The sequence below is a fragment of the Glycine soja genome, chromosome 11 (genome assembly GCF_004193775.1).
Source record: "Glycine soja cultivar W05 chromosome 11, ASM419377v2, whole genome shotgun sequence".
NCBI lineage: Eukaryota > Viridiplantae > Streptophyta > Magnoliopsida > Fabales > Fabaceae > Glycine > Glycine soja.
This window is the reverse complement of record NC_041012.1, coordinates 19,801,671-19,811,751: the sequence shown is the minus strand read 5'-3', so window position 1 is coordinate 19,811,751 and position 10,081 is coordinate 19,801,671. Positions and strand designations below refer to the sequence as shown.

Genomic DNA, 10,081 nt, shown 5'->3' with positions numbered 1-10,081 from the left:
CTTATTGTCCTTACTATATGTTTCTTCTTTTTAAATTAATTCATTAAGCATGCCTCAAATTAGGCTATTTAACTTTGTTTCATGAACAGGTAGTTGTGTCTCCGGCAAAACCACCTCCGAAGCCCGATCCTGAGGTCGATGATCCGCTTTATCTGATGACATTGACCATCCCAGAGCTTTTCTTGAGGCCTTATCAGGTTAGATGGGATGCCACCGAAATCGCACACGGTGGTCAATGTCTCAGCATATCAGTGTTACAGTTGTGGATTCTGTAAGTCTTTATATAAAAGGCTTTTAATTACCTAAGTTATGGCTTTCAATTCATAAATATTTAACTTTGACTTAACATAAATAGGTATCTCACTGAAACATGTATGCGAGTGGGGAATTCTGATATCTATGGATTCCTCGAGCCACAATCCATTCAGAGGTCTGGGCAATCGCAGTTTGAGTTTGAAAGTTACATAAAGAGTTGGATGCAGAGTTCACAACGCGATGTCTATCTTGGAGCTTACCTAAATGGGTAAGTCACAAAATAACTAAATTTAATTAATGTTTACTAATGTACTAACCTATTTTAGGTTCCACTGCAGATGGTGGTCATCCTGCCCAAGGAACACCTAGTTGTCTGGTTTTGTTCATTGCATAACAGGTCAGACAACTACCTTAAGGGGATTATTAATAGGTTAGTGTTCTTTTCAATACATTTGCATTGTAATACCTTAACGTACAACACCAGTTTTTAATTGTTACTCATATGGAACAGTGCTATCAAGGGTCTTGATGATGCTCCACAGCCTAAATCAAAGGCTTCTGCTAGGTGGATTGTCATCAAGGTACGTCATTTACATAAAACTTCCACTTATATATATTTCTTTATGTGTCTGTACACTAGTTGTTTAATTAATATCCAAATTTCATTATGTATTTAGTGTAATAGACAAAAAGGAAGTACTGAGTGCAGCTACTATGTGATGCACTGGATGTCCACCATCATTTTAGGAACTTGTAGGAATAATTGAGAAGCGGTAAGTTTATTTCAAACAAAATCGATTTATTTATAATTTGTATTACATTATTAACTTATTATGATTTATTTCATCATGCAGTATTTTAACGATCCTATACCATTGGAGCCAGAGAGATTAAAAGCATTGCGGATCCAATGGGCACAGTTTTATCTCCGAGTTAGAGATTAGGCCTAGGATTTATGGACATTATCTTTAGCTTTAGTTTACTTTGGTTTAAAATTTTTTACATTTTCTATGTAACATGAACATTGAATTCATTTGGTGATTGTTCTTTATGATAAATCAATTATTTGATGTTTATTATCATTAAAACTGCTTGAAAGCAGAATAAAATGTTTATTTCCTGTGAATTGGGCCTGAAATTGCATTTGACAGGTACAATTTTAGGTTTACTGTAAAAACAGAAAGTATATATAAAAAAAATACTTGAAAACAACATCGGTTATTAACAAAAACCGATGTTAATATCATAAACAACATTGGTTATTTACACAAACCGATGTCGATATGAACCTTAACATCGATTGTAATAGAAAACCGATGTTAACGTATGTATATTAACATCGGTTATTTGTGTATAACCGATGTCAGCGTTTGTATTTTAACATCGGTTATCTGTAGATAATCGATGTCAACTCTTGTACATTAACATCGGTTAGTTATGAATAACCGATGTGAACATTTGAATATTAACATCGGTTATGTACACATAACTGATGTTATACACAAAGAACTACACCAAATAAGTGTATGCATCATCAACGTTGACATCGGTTTTCTAGCAAAACCGATGTTAATGAAATATATTAACATCGGTTTTCGTAGGAAACCGATGTTAATGTATTACATTAACATCGATTTTGCTAAAAAAACCGATGTTAATATAACATATTAACATCGGTTTTACTGGAAAACCGATGTCAACGTTCATCATGCGTACAGTTTTTTTGCTGTTGTTCAATGTGTTTAACATCGGGTATTTAGAGAACCGATGTTGTCATATACATGTTAACATCGGTTCTCCAAAACCGATGTTAACATTGATACATTCAACATCGGCACTTTCAACATCGATTTTAGAACCGATGTAGAATGTTCTAAATAACCGATGTTGAAAGTGTATTTTCTAAAAGTGGGGATACTCAAATGCTCGACTGTATATGTAGATTTACTTCGTGTAACCTTACTAGTATATTGGTTAAGGGCATTAAAAATGCATAGATTTCAAAAGATAAGAAGTTCTCTTGATGATTAATTATTGAAAACTGATAGAATCCCTGACATTGTTGGCATTGATGAAGTTCCTTGCCAGAATGAAGATAAGCGGGAGACTTGGCATGTCCAGGTATATTATAGTTGTGTACGTTGGAAAATAGATGAATTAATTCAAGCTCCTATTTCTAACAAAGAATTCTTACTCCATTTAAGAAAATTGTTCAAATCTCTTATTATGCTATAAGAAGGGTGAAGTGATGACTTTCTTCTGAAATTTAATTTTTTTTATTGTGGAGGAAAATGCTAATTTCGTTTACTTCATTGAACATAACTTGGTTTGTGGAAATAATGTTACTGATAGACATGAGCATGCATTCAGCGTATGTCAAGGCAATTGAGAGCAGCCCAAAATTTTATCTATATTGAGAACCGATACTTTCTTGGCTCGTCATATAATTGGGATTCTTACAAAGACCTTGGTGAGTATTTAATCTCATGCATCTGTTCAGGTCTTGCAAAGGTAATATTCATTTTGCCTTTGAGTATATGCCAGTGGTACCATTAAAAAGGTATGAATGAATAAAAAGGTATAGAATGCAATCTTGGTGGGATAAATTGAAGTGATATATATCATTTATTATTACTCATCTTCATTATAATTGTATTATTTAAATAAAGAAATAAACATAAATGTACGTGCAAATATGTTTGGGTAGTTCTAATTAATTTAAAAAAATATATATTCTAAGATAATTTTTTGAAAAATCATCTTAGAATGATTACATTCTAAAATTTTTAGAAAAATTATCTTAAAAACCTCAATTTTAAATTATTTTTGTTTTAAAAACAATTGAAATAATCATCTTAAAATCCTCAATTTTTTATTTATTTATTTAAAAAACATTTTAAGATGTTTTTTGAAAAACAATCTTATTATTTTTACCTTCTAAGACAATATTTTGAAAAATCATCTTAAAATTCTTAATTTTTATTTTTTTAAAAAAGAATATTTTAAGACGATTTTGAATAAAACCGTCTTAAAATATCAGGTTTCTAAGATGGCTTTAAGAGAAATCCGTTTTAGAAATATGACATCAATTTCTGATGAAAAATCATTTTAGAAAGTGACATACCAAGAAGATTGAAAAACCATTTTAAAAAGTAAACATCTTTCGTGAAATATACTTGGGAAACCACGTCGAATTTTTTTTCCTAGTAGTATACGTTACTTTTGACCCTGAAAAATGTTGTTACAAAATATCTATTTTATTTTATTAGGTGCGATGCATGGGTAATTTGGGAAGAATTTTTTTTACTTGTTTTAAGAACATTAATGTAATTTTATATCATTTACATAAAAAGATCAAATTATAGTATAGTGATTTGAATTCTTTTCTGCCGGTACGTACATTGCGTTTTATTTTAGATAATAGAGGAAAAAATTACTACAACTAATAGAAAAGCATGTCATTCATAGTAAAAAGAGATATCATCTTATTCATGAGTGACATTCGCAATCATGTTCCTTTCTTCTCCATGGCTGCATGCTCTTGCAAACTTCAAATGATCTAATTAATAACTAATAACAGGAGTAGACACAAAAAAGAGAGAGAGAAAGAAAATCATAAAAAATGAGAAATCAAAACAATGATTAAAGTGAATGAAATATTCAAATACCTATGAAGCAAAAAATTAAAAAAAAAACCAATTAATTGTATACTCTAAAATTATGCGTGTCTTTCTAAAATACAATGAATTATAAAAATAAAAGTTAGGTATTGTTAAGTAAGATAGAAATAAAAATTATATATATGTAAGAGTTTCTAGTTTTAAAAAATAATATTTTCATGAAATAGTGTTGTTAACTATATTGTTATATTAAAACCTAAATTCAAATAATGAGTAAGATCTACGTAGGTATTATAGTACTCATTTTTATATTTGTATTTTTTAAAAAATTAATGTATTCACACTCATACGCGTGCAAATTGTGTTCTTACTGTAGATAAGTTATTTTCGAACCACAACACCAATTTTATTTCCCTGCATGACAAAAGAAAAAAAAAAGTAGAAATTTAATGAATTGCATGAATGAAAAAGCCGTATGCATTAATACGCAGAAAATGTTTGTACGTATAAAAAAAATCCAATGATTCTTGCTACTATAACCTCCCCAATCATGATTTTTTGTATATATTTTTTCTAACTATTCAACCTTAAAATAATAAATTATATTGATATTAGATATAAAAAACATAGTAAATAATAATAAATAAAATAGGAGATATATAAAAAATTAGTGGGTTTTTTGTTATAAGAATGTTATCAAATCTAATACAAAAAACACACCTTGCTAATTAGGACTAGTTTTAAAGGGAATGGAGTCTTTGCATTTGGAGGAAATTGCAAATGGATCTCCCTGATGCATAAATTAGTTTTTTTGGGAATAATCTCTTACACTAAATCATATTTAGAGTCATTCTAGTAATAGAGGTAAGTCATTTTCATTAAAAATTTGATATTATTAAAAAATAAGAATTTAATGTTATTAAATGTGACATTTTTTTTATTCAAGAACTACACACTAAATAAAAATATGTTAAATATTAAACAAACACACAATAACTCAAAATGACTTATATTATGTTTTTTTTACTTGATAATTTGTTGATTCGCTGGAAAACTCAAAAGTTAATTCTCATATATATATATATATATATATATATATATATATATATATATATATTCTAGTTGAACCAAGTTTTTAAAGAACATTACATTACCACACGCGTCGTAAGAATTTGTCTCTAGTCCACATGTATAGAATCACGAGAGTTGTTTGATCGACACATGAATATCAGGCAAAAAAAAGTTATTCACTTATTATATTAGATTAATATATTACTAGTGATTATTTCAAAATAAAATTTATATTTTCTTTACTTAGATCAATAGTCTTACTTTCAAGCAAAATAATAAATATCTTTCTTATTTATTAAATAGATTCATTTACTATAATATTTCTCCATAAAAGAAAGAGATAAAATATTAAGTTATTGTTAAATAAAATATAAATCAGAACATAAAACTAGAGAGAGTAGTAGAGAAGAAGAAAAGAAAAGAGTGTATAGTGAGAATAATTATTTTGTATTTTATTTTTAATAAGAGTAATTTATTTATAAAAATAAAAGATAATTGAGGAAGTTATAAAAAATAAAATTAAATAAAAAAGATTATGAAAATTATGAATAACCAAAAAAAATTATTCATAACAATTATGGTCACTTTTGTACATTTAGTATACTGGGGGAATAGAGAAATACAGAGTTAAACATAGTAAAATAATTAAGAAATTGAAATATTTCATTGAGAATATTCGTTTGGAAACTTTCCAAAAAGCAAATCTTAGGTTCTTCTTTCCATCGGACCAATAGGGAATCCATAATGAAGTTTTTTATTATGTAAATATGTTACATCATGATTTAGCAATTACATCCGATCTCCAAAACCATTCCAATTCTTAAAAAAAAAAATTCTCTTTTTGAATGGAATATTTACAAAATCTTCATGAATATGATCAGAGGACATAATTAATCCATTATTTATGTTTTGGTTGTTCATTTCCTTTTCGTTTGTGTTGAGATCGAGAGATATATTCATCAATTATTCAATTTTGATTTTTGTTTCAAATTTATGCATGTCAACCGATGACGCAATCAAGAAAAAATAAGAACAAAGTAAAGCTTAAGTTTTATTAAGACATTCATGATGTAATGTTTGGATACACAAAGAGATGCAATAATCCATTATTAGGAACTAGAACTAAATATACATTAAGAACCTTATAGTTGCATCCCAAGATCCTATTTTCTGGCACTCAGTTTGGAGGTGCTACACCAAGAATATTATTATTGGTGGAACTTGGATGCGGACATTGACACACATGATCAATACATACGGCTCTACAACCACACATTATATTATGACATCCAACTCGACACTCGAAGTCCTTGTCACAATGTGATTTATATATGGGTCCCCTTGCTTCTGACTTAATGCAGATATCTGCATTCCCAAATAATACAATGGTATGAACAACGCTACTTGTTATGTAATGATTCAAAGATTTGGTAAACAAAAAAATATAGTGTATAGAAAAATGCATGACTCATTTGAGTTGAGAAATGAGGGAGGGGGAAAATAAACATCATTACTAACCTGAAGCCATGATGGAAAAAGCTAATAAGAATGCTACTATGACAACGGAATGTCTTGATGAGTCCATATTGTTCGTAAAACATGTTCTTTAGGCACATGTATTGATGTATATATAATCAAACGGTGAGACTAGCTTGACCCAAAAAAGAAATATAATCTTCTTTTTTTTTAATTGAATTTGTTATTGTCATAACTCAAGCATTAAATGTAAATGTAATACTTTATTTATTAATGCATTAATGTAATACTTATATATATATATATATATATATATATATATATATATATATATGATCTATGCACATACGTCACTTTTAATCTCCGATCTCTTTGACATAAAATATCTATTTCATTAAATATTTTTTTTATTGCTCTATATCTCTTACTATTTACTATTATTTAAAAGATTGTTATACAAATATAATTTCTCATTCTTAATTGGACCTTACCACACCTAATTATGATATCACAAGGCTAGTCGGCTAATTTACATAGTTTTATATTTTTTTATTAATAAATATAAGTTGTTAATTATTTTTTTAATTAGTTAAGGGACTATTTGTTTCATGGATTTGATTATATTTCCAAGAATAATATTTATGGGAATGCTATTATTAGGAATGTTGTTCTCATCAAAGATATTTGATACACGCTTCTAATTCTTAAAATTTTTTTAAAATTGAATTTAATTTAAAATAAAATATTAAATAAATGAGGTTGAATAAAAGAAAAATAAAAAAAATATTTTAAACATTCCTTGGAGAATATAAGATTCTATCCCTTTACATGGGAATAAGAAGATGAAGAAACATGTGAAATATTAATTTCTCAGGAAACTTTTTATTACTTTTTAACAAATATCAGAATATATATTTACATGTTCATATTTCTAAAAATCCAATAATCTAATATTATGTGAAGCAAACGTTCTCTCACAAACTATGTTTAAGGTAAAAATTTAACATGATTATTGTAGCTATTTTATTTGACTCAAAAAAATAATCCTAGCTATTTTAATTCATTGCATTCCTGTGTATTCGTTCGGTTTTCCTTTCCAGCTTTTTATTTTTATTTTTTATCGAGGGCTCTTTTTCCGGCTATCACTCCCTCCTTTTTGACTTTTCCGTAACTTTGATTCCCTTATTTCAGCATCAGTTTTATGCTTTTATTAACTCACCGAACAACGAACTTCATGTACTTTATACTCAAATAAGCTAAGGAGGAAAATTATTAAGTAATTCTACGCCACAATCAGTCTATTGCTTCAATTAATTAATCTTTAACTTCTTGTTTGGTGAAATTATTGTAGCTAGAATTTGAAGGAATTTAAAAAAAAAATAATGTGAGTCTCACGTCTGCACCACATTACTTAAATTTAATTTTTTTTTCTCTATTTCATTCTATTAAAAGATTGATTAATTTATTATCCATACAAAACACACACACCCAAACTCTAAACTCATATATCCTACAAACTCCTTTAGGATTAGGGATGTCAAGGAGACAGGACTCAAGTGGAGAGTATTCTTCTACTCCCGTCCCCCAACTAACCCTCTGTCCTTGTCTCCGATTCCATATGTGAGGGATTTTTTTCCCTTGTCCTCATCCTCATCCGCAACACAATCTCTGTAGCAGAGGCCCAAAATTTTAAAAAAAAAACATTAATTTTAAATTTGAATACAAGTAAACAAAAAAACGAAAGTCTCGACAACATAATACTCAAACTCAAATAATTCATATACGGTTAAACTAAAATAAACAAATATGGATAATAAATTTAATTTAAAATAATATAAACGTAATATTTAATAACAATACAAATAATTCAAAATACAAATATTTTTTTATAATATTTTCAACCTTTAATATTTTATTATTAAAAATATAAAATAACAATTAATATAAGAATAATTATATAATTTCCTCATGCGAGGGGTGGAATGCATGAGTTACTAAAATATTACATTAATGTTCGGTTCATTAATATTCAAAACAACAGTTATATAACAAAAAATAGTTGATACAATTAATGATTGATTACTTTATGTTAAATATACATATTATATATATATATATATATATATATATATTTAATATTAACATTTAATGCATGAGTTACTACTATATTGTATTAATGTTTGGTTCATCAATATTCAAAACAATAGTTAATTCAATTAATATTTTGACTCTTGAGTATATTCAAATATGAATAATAAAAAAAAAAACATGCTCAACATAGTCTAATCATTTGCGATTTTTGTAATTTCAAAATCTCTAAAAAAAATATTAATTTTAAATGTTTAAATAATTTAATTAATTATTTATTTTAATGAATTTTTTAATTTAATGCACAAACTAAGCTTAATTTAATAAAATATAATCGTAATTATAATTAAGAAAATTAAATTAAATTAATTTAAGTAAATATATTAACTTAATTTTTTTTATCTATAAGAAATGAATATAAGTACGTAACTACAACAAAAGAAAAAAAATATTAATTTAATTTATTTATTCACTATGTGTATTAATTATTGTCAATGGCGAAAAGGATATGAAACTTAGTTCAATATTATGCGGGTTGCGCAATTTCAAAATTTATTTACTTTTCTAAGTTTTGAAAAAAAAAAAAAAAAACCCACCATATTTGCTTATATAAGGATACACTTGGCTACCATATTCCACAAATAACATGGATGGTTTAAGGAATTTTGTTGTCAAATTGGCATTCATATAATTGGCTTTCATCATTATTGCATCAGGTGAGAAATTAAATCATGTTTTTAATCTATCATTACTCGTCTCTCAAGCCAATTTACCTTCAAATATATTTGGTGTTACGTATAGTTAATGTTGCTCTTATACTCATGCATTGTTTGTTGATGCTGATATGCGCATGAAATGGGAAGCTAGAGGACCCGTTGTGCGTTGGCACAATACTAATGACTCACAGTGCCAATACTTTAGTCCAACTTACGGTTGCAAATGACAACATATTGGTGTTTCAAGCATCTCCAAATTGAGTAAAGGTATCTTGTTATTATCTGGTACATGGATGGGAACAATAAAATATAAATATAGAAGGCTAGGGTTGCATCCCTTTTTAGTGTATCCCAATAGCATCTCATGAATTTTAATAACACTTAAGGCTTAAAAATTTTCCTTAATCATTCCTCATTGATACCTACCTCTGGTTTCAAGATATATATATATATATATATATATATATATATCTTGCATATTGATAATTTATGAGCAATTATCTTAGTTTTTCTTTAGAATTTTTGTTCATAATTGTTATTTTGTTAATAAATTGTATAAAATATTTTAGAAACTAAAAATATATAGTTTTTCATGTTATTGTATAAATTTGGATGTTACAATAGCATATTTTGATCATCAAAGAATGAGGAGCTGCAAACATGATCTTGCCACAACATAATGTGTTTTTACCACGGCAAAACATGGCTTTTGATAAGTTAGAAATCATGAAGATTCATTACAGTACAGCTGCAGTTCGTCACAACGAGTCTACAAAGTTGAAGACCTTAGAGTTAACAAAAATTCGTTCTGATGAGTCAACCTTTTGACACGATGAACAAGGTTTAGAAGCATGA

At 27.4% G+C, this 10,081-nt stretch overlaps 1 long non-coding RNA gene across 1 annotated transcript; it reads right to left on the bottom strand.

Moving 5' to 3' along the window:
• Window positions 1-5,973: 5,973 nt before the first annotated feature.
• LOC114373557 lies at window positions 5,974-6,593 on the bottom strand. Its single transcript, XR_003658420.1, has 2 exons — window positions 6,465-6,593; window positions 5,974-6,311 (listed from the first exon to the last, which is right to left on the bottom strand). It is a non-coding gene; the product is annotated as an uncharacterized LOC114373557 (long non-coding RNA).
• Between the last annotated feature and the right edge of the window lie 3,488 nt (window positions 6,594-10,081).